At 46.5% G+C, this 12,483-nt stretch overlaps 1 protein-coding gene across 13 annotated transcripts in view; it reads right to left on the minus strand.

The window, feature by feature from the left end:
* Window positions 1-12,483, minus strand: part of CACNA1B (calcium voltage-gated channel subunit alpha1 B) — a 333,802-nt gene that overhangs the window by 178,112 nt on the left and 143,207 nt on the right. The gene's annotated exons all lie outside the window — the stretch shown is intronic.

Consider the following 12,483-nt stretch of genomic DNA (forward strand, 5'->3'; position numbering starts at 1 on the left):
TGCAGGAACACTCAGGGTTTTTTGACAGAGCCAAAGCTGTTTAGGGGAAAAACAATGCTTTTGGGGCAGGAACGCTTCTCCGCTCAATCACCCCACTGCCAGCATCACTGCAGCCACATTTCAATGTTGACTCCAACATGCCACCCCACAGCCTCCAACACAAAGCCATGAGCGGCATGCAGCCAAAAGACTCTGACTCGCAACTCTGGGCACCTTGCCACTACACAGCTGCTGGTACACAACAAAGAGGTGCTGGAATGCACCAAAGAGGTGCCGGAACTCAGTTCTGGTGAGTTCCAGCTGAAAAAAAGCCCTGCACTTCACTACTTGCTACATCAGGGGACTTCCCAGGCTCTCCCAGATTGAGAGGACGGGAGCAATAGTCAGTCCAGTGGTCAAGAAGGCAGTTTTTGTACATGCTATAGAGGGAAGTGAGAGGCAGATGGGGCTCATGAACATAGGAGGGTAGCCTATCTAGGAGAAGAAAAACTCTAACACTAAACCTCCACTGCCTTTTGGGGCATCTTCAGGAGAAGAAAAAGCTAAGGAGTAAACCCTACACAAATTCAGCATGGAGTCCCTAAGGCCTTGTTACACTTCCTTCAGCAACTCCTGCAGTTAAGCTGGTGCCAAACATATTGCTCTGATTTCCTTGGGACCACATCAGTGAAGTTGAGAGGGGTGTCTTGTTGTCTGGGCAGCTCAGGACCTCCATACATACACACTGCCCAGGCTTGCCTCCCACGGATATTGCTTCAGTGCTGCTAATGCAGCATTTAGACCTCACGCCTGGAGGTACACTCTATTGTCACTTGAGACAGATGGGTGCCCACACCATGGGTAAGCAACCTCAGGCTTGATGGCTGAATAACAGCCCTCCAGACTTCTCTATCTGCCTCGTAGCTGGATCAGATTATTTCCAAGGTCCCTCTCAATCTCTGTGGGCAGTAGTCAATGTTAGTCCTACTCAGAGTAGACCCACTGGAATTGATGGCCATGACTCACCAAGGGACATTTCAGTAGGTCAACCCTGAGCAGCACATAGTTGGCGGCAACCTTATGGTTCTAAGGACCAGCTTCCATCCTCACCCCATTAGAGGGTGATGGATAAGGGATCTTGTGCTGACTCCTGTCTCATTCACTAAGGGCTGGGAGCCATGAAGCAAAATCAATTTTTATGCCTTCCCTTAAAATACTTTAATGGTTTAATGCTTGGGTGACTTGTTTATGTCACTCAACTCCCAACCCAACCACAGAACTAATCAGATACAATGGAGATGGAAAATGGAAATACTTTCAATGCTCTGATGGTGTTTCACATTGTAAAACACTTGGGAGGCTCCGGACATCTGCACTGCATTGGGGGGGGGGGGTATTACATCATGCATTTAAGAGTTACATACATCCCACTGATTTTGCATATCACCTTGCTGCTTAAGAACAAACATTCTATTAGGAAAAATTATTGCTGTACTGGAGCTCACTCAATGCTGGCCATCTAATTTCTTGCCATGATCCACACACTACCACCAGTCAAACACAATCCTGTGATAGGCAAAAGCTGGTTCCACTATGAGGAGCTGAGTGATCCTAGGTAAAATCAGGGATGGAGCAACTCTCCTATGAGGAGAGAAATGTGAGTAAGAGGTGACATGGCAGGAGTCTATAAAAGTATGAATGGCATGGTGAAGGTTAAGAGAGAAGTGCTTTTTGTCCCTCTGCCGTAATACTAGAATGCAAGGCCATCCACTGAAACAGAATATTGGAAAATTCAGGATGGAGAAAAGGAAGAACTTACCGTATTTTTCGCCCTATAGGACGCACTTTTCCCCCTCCAAAAATGAAGGGGAAATGTGTGTGCGTCCTATGGGGCGAATGCAGGCTTTCACTGAAGCCTGGAGAGTGAGAGGGGTCAGTGCGCACCGACCCCTCTCGCTCTCCAGGCTTCAGGAAGCTCTCCGCAAGCCTTGGGAGCCCGCGGGAGTTCCCATTGGGCTCCCTAGGCTTGCGGATAGCAGCCTGCATCTCGAAGGCTGGGGTGCGCTGCACAGCGCACCCCGGGCTTCGGTTCCCCGACCTGGTTTGGAGGCTGGCGGTGGGGAGAAGCTTGCTTCTCCCTGCCGCCAGCCCCACAAGCTCGGGGGACAGCGGGGAGGTGGAACGCCGCCATCCCACTGTTCCCCGACCTGGTTTGGGCTTCAGGCAGATATCCGCAAGGCGTGGGAGCCCGGCGGGAAGTCGCGCCGGTCTCCCAAGGCTTGCAGAGAGCTGCCTATTATGGGGGCTGGGGTTGGGGGAAGCTCGGGCTTCCCCCGCTCCAGCCCCACACCTGGGGGGGAAATAATTTTTTCCCCTTCATTTCCCCCCCCCCCAAAAAAACTAGGTGCATCCTATGGGCCGGTGCGCCCTATCGGGTGAAAAATACGGTATTCATAGGTGCATAAAATTTTGGCCAATACAGGGCTGCCTTCAGATGTCTTCTAAAAGTCTTATAGTTGTTGTTCTCTTTGACATCTGGTGTGAGGGCGTTCCAGAGGGCAGGTGCCACTACCAAGAAGGCCCTCTGCCTAGTTCCTTGTAACCTCGCTTCTTGCAGTGAGGGAACTGCCAGAAGGCCCTTGGAGCTAGACCTCAGTGTCGAGGCAGAACGATGGGGGTGGAGATGCTCCTTTAGGTATACTGGGCCGAGGCTGTTTAGGGCTTTACAGGTCAGCACCAACACTTTGAATTGTGCTCAGAAACATACCGTGAGCCAGTGTAGATCCTTTAGGACATGGCTCTGGCAGCCGCTCACTGTCACCAGTTTGGCAGCTGCATTCTGGATTAGTTGGAGTTTCCAAGTCACCTTCAAAGGTAGACCCACATAGAGTGAATTGCAGGAGTCTAAGTGGAAGATAGCCAGAGCACGTACCACTCTGGAAAGACAGTGCATGGGAAGGTAGGGTCTCACAGTTACCTCATTCAGGGCCAGGATGTCCCCCACACCTGTCCACCCTCTGCCTCCCAAAAACAGTACTTCTGTCTTGTTGGGAGTCAACCTCAATCCGTTAATCGCCATCCATCTTTCAACTGCCTCCAGACACTCACACGGGATGTTCACCACCTCAGAGAGCAGCACAGCCTTACAAGGCCTGTATGAGGCAAACCCTGCCCTCCACAACATCGTTTCCTTCTAGCTCTGTGACTGATGGAAGAGATCCTGCCCAATAACAGAAATGTGCTCCACCCCAGAACATCCAGAGAGCACCAAAAGACAAAGATTCTCTGTTTAACGGTCACTGTTATATCAAATAATCTACTTGACCCAATGGTAATTTTTTGCTGTTTTTAAGATAGCCTCTGACTTAGAGAGAGATAGACAAGGTTCTCTGAGGTTGTTCAGCTTTCCAGTGAACAGACAATTTACTTCATAGAATCATAGAATTGTAGAGTTGGAAGGAACCCCAAGGATCATCTAGTCCAACCCCTTGAAATGGAGGAGGACTGTAAGGGGATCGAACCCATGACCTTGATCAGCACCACTAGTCACATCAGATGCATTGGAGGGAAAGTGAAAATGCACTCTTACCCCCAAAGATTGTGTGGCAAGACCACCTGGAAGAATTTTACCTTTATGATTTCTATATAATCATATATCCACATATAACCATATATCCTAATGGTGGTTTTTTTTTTATCCATGTATCCTAATGATGTTTGAATAACTAAAGCTTCAGCAGAGCAAAAGTTCTTAAATCTTAACAAATTCAAAAGTTGCCCTCTGCCCTATTTCTCTCTCCGCCCTGCTATTGTGCTTGAAGGAAACAATAAATCTGATGTGTTGGCATTTTTCTATAGGGAACCTACTCCAGGCGGCTTCTCTGGCTCACGAGAGGGGGATGAGTTGGGGAACAGGAAAAAGCAGTCAGCCATAATGCAATGTTCTAAGCCGATAGCAGATGGTGGGGGTTATTCAGGTTTTAACGGTCAAATAGGTTTCTTTTCCTCTTTATTGCTGAAAATTAGGGTAAAGGGCAAATTGACGCACCATCTGAGAAAAGCAGAAGTATTCTTTACATGGGCAGAGGAAGAGCTTGTGCCTGCTCACTGATTTGATTTTGCTGCAATATATGAATATGTCGTGTTTTATGCTGATTGTACTCAGGTATAAAAACCCAATGTACAGGGGCTTCGGGCCCAGGCTCTGGAAACGGGTCTTATTGCTCAGCAATAAACTTTGCCTTCTTTTTCTCCACTGCTGCGTCTGTCGATTCTTGGACACATTTTGAGTGGGCAACAGGTATCCCTTATATGCTTGCAACAATTGGTGTATGCCTGTGAATACCAGGTGCTGGAATCAAAAGTAGGAAGAGCTCTGTCCCGCTTGTGAGCTTCAGAGCTTTGCAGGTTTGTTTGCCACTTCTGCTAATTAGCAAAGCTATTTACACATTATTTATTTCAGCTTATTCCCACACATAGCTCTGGGGTACACACACACAGACCTGACATATACAAAGAAGTAACATCCCAGTTGAACTCCACACAGAAGTAAATCCAGAAATCACCATGCATGCTGGGAACTTCCCAGGTGTTAATTTTTTATTTATTTTTAAGTGCAAATAACAAGCAGCTGTTACTCCATCTGAGGTGAGGAATCAACACCCTTCTTTGTACTTAAGAACGTAAATACATAAGACGTTGCCTGCAGGGTAGAACTAAAAGATCCTTACATTTTTTCTGGGGGTAGGGCACCTCAGGCCCAAGAACTGGGTGTGGCCATGTAGCCCTCTCTTTCTGGCCCTCATGACTCTGCCCAGGCCACATACTCTTCCCAGCCAGACCTCTCATCTGCCCTGCTTTGCAAACCCCCTCAGAGCTTTTGCCCAGCTGGAATAATGTGCCCTTGGACCTCTGATCCTGCTACATGCTTGCCTACATGGAGGGCAGAAAGGGAGATGTCAATGAGTGTAGAAACAGCCTATTGTAGAAAGGTACAATTTACATGTGTTGCTCTGCCCACTTTTAGCCTGTGCCTCCACCCAACATGGGCATGTGGGTCCTAGAAGATTGCTCAGAAAGGAATGTGGCCATCGGGCTGCAAAAAGTTCCCCTGATACAGTGGCTAACCAGGTGTATCCAGGAAGCCAAAGGATATGACATGAAGGCAACTACTCTCTCCTGCTGTTGCGCCCAGAAACTGGTAGCCAGTAAACAGCACACTACCTTTGAACCTGGATAATTCCACGTGGCTATCACTGTGCATAGCCATGAATATGTCTAGCCTAGCCTTCTCCGGGCTCTAGTCTTCTAGGTGGACTCCTGTCTTTGCCAGCCCTGGCCACCACAGCCAATGGTCAGAAATGCAGGGTGCTGCAGCCCAACGTTTTCTGGGTCTGCTTAAGAAAGATCTTAAGATAGGTAGTTAAACTATGGAGTTCACTCTCAAATGAAGTAGTGATGTCCACCAGCTTTAATGGTTTAGAAGAAGGTTAGACAAATTCATGGAGGAGGAGAAAGCTATCAATGTCTCCTAGCCATGATGGCTATGTTCTGCCTCTACGGTCAGTGGCAGTATATCTCTGAATACGAGTTACCAAGAGTCATAAGTGGGAAGAGAGTGCTGTTGAACTCAGATCCTATTTGCAGGCTTTCCAGAGGCATCTGGTTAGGCACTGTGAGTATAAGATGTTGGACTTGGTGGGCCTTTGATCTGATCTGGCAAAGCTCTTATGATCTTAGCCATGTGATCTGAGGGAAGGCAGATGCAACTGAGTACCTAACCATCTACTCCTGAAGAGATGCCAAGGGCCTGAGAGACGTGTTGGGGCAGCCCCATCTGCAACTCCCCTGCAGCTGCTTAAGACCTATCTGCCCTGAGAGAACACAGGAGCAGGAAGACCCAGGCCACAGAACTTCTGCCATCACCTTCCAGTCAACCGGAGTGGGCTCTTGTGGGCTCCACATCTGAAATCACTTATCTGTTTCCAAACTTTAAAACTGTAAATCGCCTTGGGTGCATTGGTATAAAGGACTCTGTAAGCACAATAAATGAATGAATAAAAACATTCAGAGTGATGCAGATTGGGGGACAGTGGTCTAATCCCCTCCAAAATGCATTTAAGCTAGTAGTTATTGCCATATATTTATTTTTGAGAAAGGGCCATAGCTCAGTGGTAGAGCAACTGCCTTGCACACAAAAGGCCCAGGCTCAATCCCTGAAATCTTTACACAGTGCTGAGAATAGGACTCCTGTTTGAAATCCTGAAGAGCTGCTGCTGCTACTGAGCTGGATGGAATCAAGGCTTTGACTTATAAAACAGCTTCTTATGCTGTGGTGGCCAAATCCTTTAAATTAGTTCCCCCTAGCATGAGATGTTGTACTTGAAGTAGAATGAGTGCAGGTGCCGGGCAGGTCCCTGACCCGGTAGTCATTATAGGCTTCTGGGTTGTTCCTTATGTTTAGCATTCTTCTTGGGGAATTGTTTCCCTTTTGGCACAGAAGCAAGTCTGTGTACAAAGCCTTTCATTACAGGATTTGCTCCTTGCTGTCTTTGTTCCCTAAAATTGGCCTGAGCAATAATCTAAGTGTTTCTTCCCCCCCTTGCTTGTTTTTTAATAGGACTCCCAATAGCTAGGTCCACGGTGACATTTTTTACTAGAGGATAATTTCTGGCATCCTCCGCTTAAAACTTTGGCAACTTCAGTGTTCAGAGAAAGAGCCAAGTTTTCACTTTGCTGCCCTGATTTTTTCCCTTACCAATAAAGCTGCAAAAGATTTATCTAGAGTCAAGATCAGAAGCATTTTGTGGGCCACTGACTTTCTCAGCACAAATGCTCTGCTCAAAAGTTGTGACTTTTAAGTTTCACTGGTAAGTTACGATGAGCATTTGTAGGGCTATTTCTAGTTACAGGGGAGAAATCCAATTAAGGGTGAACCTAACTAAATTATGCTGTCTGAAACAACACAAAAACTGAGACAAAGCCATCTTTCAAAATTTATACCTCTCCCCTTTTTGAAATGCAGTTCTCCTGCCAAGTAATATACATAAAAATACACACATTAAGGTAAAGTATGCTTGGTCTCCTCCACCACCTCAACATTAAGGGGGCTTATTCCCCTCCCAACAGATATTGGGGTCCAAAACACCTTGGCCCCATTGAGTTTGCACCCCAGTCTGAGGCCCAGGTCAGGAGTCTTGTTCATGACATGCTCCAGTGTCACCACCTAATCTGATCTGATGATACACACTAGTACGCAGTAACACAGGTCCAGATTTTACTATTGAAACCTTGCAGTACATACAGACAGGAATGGACATTTTACCCATGGCTACTTCGTCCATTAAGGAGCACAGGGCATTCTTGACATGGCAACATAAGGCCAGCAGGCCCCTGACAGAGGTTCCTGACCAGTTTAACCCTCCAAAGCCTAGGGCAAGTGTATCCGACTGCCTTCCCCCCTGACATCACCATCTGGAAAAGCATGCCTGGGGGTCATTGGATCTGAACTGTTTACATACACTAATATCACATCCTATAGAATTCTATCACAGTTCTATAGAATTCTATCCAATCTGCACAACTGGAATGAATTTCAGGAACCAAATGCTTTTTCTGTGCAGCCTGAGCAGGAGCAGTGAACAACATAATAGTTAATTGAGGTAGCTTGTCTTCTCTTATCCCACCCCACTGCCCTGCTCACAGCTGTGAAAAATATTCTTATGTTGTGAATGGTCCGTGTCACCATTAAGAAAAGGAGGTAGGAATAGGCCAATATATGTGTGGATGGTCCCTGGATCAAGTGACTTTTCATAGAATCTTAGAGTTGGAAGGGACCCAAGAGTCATCTAGTCCAACCCCCCCCCCCCACAAGGCAGGAATCACAGCTAAAGCATCCATGACAGATGACCATCCAGCCTCTGCTTAAAAACCTCCAAGGAAGGAGAGTCCACCACCTCCTGTGAAAATCTCTTCCACTGCCAAACAGCTCTTACTATCAGAAAGGTTTTCTGAAAGTTTAGTCAGAATCTCCTATCTTGGAGCTTGAAGCCATTGGTCCGAGTCCTACCCTCAAGGGCAGGAGAAAACAAGGAAGCTCCCTCTTCCATGTGACAGCCCTTAAGATATCTGAAGCTTGGGGTTTTCTAACATCTGCACCTGCTGTTCTTGAGTCTTTCCTACTTGTCTGTTGGAGCTTATTTTGATATTGTTGCTCAGCTCCATCAAGAAACTCTGCATGTTTTCCTGTTGCTCAATGTATGGGTAGGTGGGCCTCAAGTTGCTGGAACTTCTCCTCCAGCAAGACAACCAGCTTGCACTTGCTACAAGTGTACTGTTGCTTGTTCTCCAACAGAAAGAAAAACATGGCACAGGTATTGCAGATCACTACAGCAGCTCCCTCACTGTCCATGTCTCCTGGTCCTATGCACACTGAGAGACAGAACTCTGAGCCTCCCCCGCTAAATGCCTTCACAAATGCCCCTGTTTGCAAGCTCTGTTCATGAGCTTCCAGAATCTGCACTGAGCTAAGTTTGACCTAGGTCAAGGCTGTCATCTGAGCCAGCTGGATGTTTACCTGATAATCAATCCCAGTCAGTCCATCCTTTGAAAAATAAGACTTTAGAGCTGCCTTGCCCCCAAATGGCAACTAGCCATTCTGTTTTGGCAACTGTAAGCTTGGTTTAAGGAGCCATTTAGCACCACGTTTACATATCTGGGTTTCTAACACTGGTTGGTGACCCTTGGTTTAGGGTCTGGGAGTACTAGGTTCAGCAGCTCACTGAAAAGGATGACCATACAGTAACCCAAAGGTGGCCAGTGTGAGCCCCAGCCATTCCTACCAGTAGCACTCTGCAAACAAACAAAACACACACACACACACACACCAAGGTGTGCTCTCCGAGGAGAAGGCCAGTGGAGGCTGGTGCATGAGGACAAATGGGTCATTGTTCCATCAATGAGCATCTGCCCTTAGCCAGCACCCACTTACCTGTCTCCTTATTTACAACCAGTCCAGACAGCAGCTGCACTCACTGTCATCTTCCTCCTCCCACTAAGTCTCTTTTAAAAAATGTTGATATTTATGCAAAGATATACAGATATACATACCCATTACAAAGTATCTTTTTATAATAAACTGATATAAAACAGATAACTTAATCTAAAAAAGAGCAAAGTCAGAAGGAAGAAAATAGAAGAAAATGAGAAATCTAAAGGAGGGGAAAGCAAGGGAGAAGGATAAGAAAGAAAAAACTAAAGAAAGCTAGAGCAGAATAAAAGGACTTCTGGCTGTCTCCACCTACATATGATCTTCATTCTTTAGGATTCTATCTTCTGTAAGCCAGTATTTTTTATTCAAATCCAGATATTACAAGTTCATTTTCTCTTTCACGCAAAAAATCCACAAGAAATTTCCAATCCTTAACAAATGTTAGTGATTAATTAAATATGTTAGCTTAGCCCTCTCAGCTAAGGTCAGTAATTTTATCATCCATTCTTCTATAGTGGATAAGGCTGTATCTTTCCATCTTTGTGCATAGAGCAGTCTCGCCACAGTAATCATATATTGGAGTAATCTTCCATAATCCTTTTCTAATTGTATGTCTATAAGCCCTAAAGAAATAGTTCTGACTGCAACTGGATATTAACCTTTAAATTTTGCTGCATCAATGTACGTATTTGCATCCAATATTTTTAGCCATTTGCTGCTGCTGCTGCTGCTGCTGCTGCTGTTGATAAATTTGTATACACATGTCCATCAGGCATGATAAAATGTCCCTTCATATTCTTCCCCCCCCCTTGTCTTTTCCAGCAAACAGTTAAAACATTTTTATACATTCTAAATAGTTTCTCAAGAGTTAAATACCAATGATACTCCTCCCCCTAAGTTTCACTGTTGCCTCTTAGAGAACTCAATAGGGAGAAGGATGGTGACAAAATTAGAATTAGTTGGCTCCACCTGTTATTGGCTTTGGCTGAACCTGTCTTTTGTGCTAGTGCAACCTATTGTTGGTCTCCCTGTCTTCCACCCTACCAGTTCCAATTGGCACAAGCCACCACTGAGAGCCAATAGCTTGCTTGGGTAGATGGAACCACTCCAGTCCCTGATACCATTTCCAATCTGAGCAAATGCTTTGCCTGTCATTTTCTCTATTCATGCTTCCTTCTAGCCATCTTCTCTGGAAAGAGGAGGGTACAAGGAAGAGCATGGCCTACAGAAAGAGAACAGAGTCTTGAGAGGGCAGGTTCCTCCCCCCCCCCTTTCACATCTACAGAAGAAGCAAGAACATCAGGCACCCAGTGTCCAGTAACCGTGCTCAGCAGCAAAAGGGGCTTAGTCAAAGAGGACTGCAACGAATCACATTCAGAAAGGATGCTGGAATAGAACAGGTCCCCTGGGGCAGGTGAGCAATTGCCAGTCAGCCTGCAAGGTGGCTGAACTAATTGCATGTTCCTTCCATGTTTTTATTTATTTAAATAAATTGAAAATTTAAACTGCCAACCACTGAGGCTGTGCTGAACTCTATTTTGTGGGCAGCAATACTAAAAACAAGCAAATCCACCGCTGATGTTAGTCCCTGAAGGATTTTACTATTAGAGGGAGTTCATTGTCAGTCTGGACTGTTAGCAAGACCAGAATTCTGGCTCACAAACAAGGAAGCCTGGAGGAACTGGCAGGATGCAAATACATAGGTGAAGTATTGGTTACCGGCACCCAGGGTGGGGCAAATGTTGCACCCTGCTGGTTGACTGGGCAGATGGGGTGGAGGTGTACACTGGGGGAGGGGCCTTCCCCCCTCAGGTGCTTTCCTGCCTTCCTCCCACTTTGCAGGGTGACGGTGGTGGTCTCGGGGACTGGAGTGGCACCATCTAACCAAGCAAGTTTTTAGTTCAATCAGTAGAGCATGAGGCTTACTCTCAGGGTTCTGGGTTTGAGCCCCATGTTGGGCAAAAGATTCCTGCATTGCTGGAGGTTGGACTAGATGGCCCTCTCAGTTCCTTCCAACACTACAATTTTGTGGTTCTCATTGGTGGTTAGTGCCTCTTGGAACTTGAGGGTGGAAGGCAGGGAGACCAACAGTAGCTGGTGCCAGAACCAAAGATAGGCTCAGCAAGAGCCAATGAAAGGTAAAGGTAAAGGGACCCCTGACCATTAGGTCCAGTCGTGGCCGACTCTGGGGTTGCGGCGCTCATCTCGCTTTATTGGCCGAGGGAGCCGGCGTACAGCTTCCAGGTCATGTGGTCAGCATGACTAAGCCGCTTCTGGCGAACCAGAGCAGCACACGGAAATACCATTTACCTTCCCGCTGGAGTGGTACCTATTTATCTACTTGCACTTTGACGTGCTTTTGAACTGCTAGGTGGGCAGGAGCAGGGACTGAGCAACAGGAGCTCACCCCGTCGCAGGGATTCGAACCGCCGACCTTCTGATCGCCAAGCCCTAGGCTCTGTGGTTTAACCCACAGCGCCACGCACGTCCCTCTCAATGAAAGGTAGAGCCAGCTAATTCTAGTTTTGCCCCCATCTTTCCCTGCTGAGTTCTGTAGGGGCAACCCTGAGACTAAGGAGGAAGAGGCTGACAGCCAGGGCCAAACCCTTAGACAGATTTGCAAATAAGGAAGCAGACAGCAGGTGCTGGCTGAGAGCAGACTGATGTTAGTGGGATAGCATTTCATGTTTCCTAACAGAGCAGCCTCCACTGTTGGTTCTCCTTAATGGGAAAAGGCTGTAAAAGCTTTCAGTTTAGGTCAAGAATTTGTCAGGCCAATAACAGTCTGTCCTGGCTTTTAGCATGTTCTCTAGCTTTGACCTTCCAGTTCTAATCTTTGACTCAACTCCTGTTTTTCCACATCCTAAGTCTGCCCCCCTCTCCCCATAACTGCTGATGCCTCAATTCTAAGACAATTAAGCGACTGGGCTAATCATGATATGAGCAGCATCAGGGTTAGTGGAGAAAGCTAGAATACCCCCCCACACACACACACACAAACTGTCAAGCTTCTGAATTCTAACTGGACCAGCCCAATGGATAAAGCAAGCTTTTGCTCAATCGGGAATGTAGGGCACACAAGAAAGAGAGATAAGTCCTTCATCTGCAGCACAGCAGAGGTTATTCCAAACTCCCAGAGCAGCACGATGGAAGTCCCATCTGCCATCCATGCAAGTAGCTGAAGATGAATTTGCTAATAGTGCTGTCAGAATTTATCATCTTGTAAACATGGCTAATGGGCAAAGACAAGCTCTATAAATTTCCAGACAAACACAAGTATTAAATCAGGTATTAAAGAAAAAGAAAACAACCCACAACTATAAATACTAAATTGGGGCATGAGGTTGACACTGTCTGTCCTGAATCCATCCCGGCTAATGTGATTTAAGTTTTGCCAGCATGCCAGCTGCAGTGAGAGAAAGGAAGGAGTCTTGAGAAGAGGAACAACAAAGGGAGTGCCCAATGAAAACGCACAAGGGGTGGGAAAACCTTTGTACCCAAGGGCCACATCCCCT

The sequence above is a fragment of the Podarcis pityusensis genome, assembly GCF_964106645.2.
Source record: "Podarcis pityusensis genome assembly, chromosome: Z".
NCBI classification, from domain to species: domain Eukaryota; kingdom Metazoa; phylum Chordata; class Lepidosauria; order Squamata; family Lacertidae; genus Podarcis; species Podarcis pityusensis.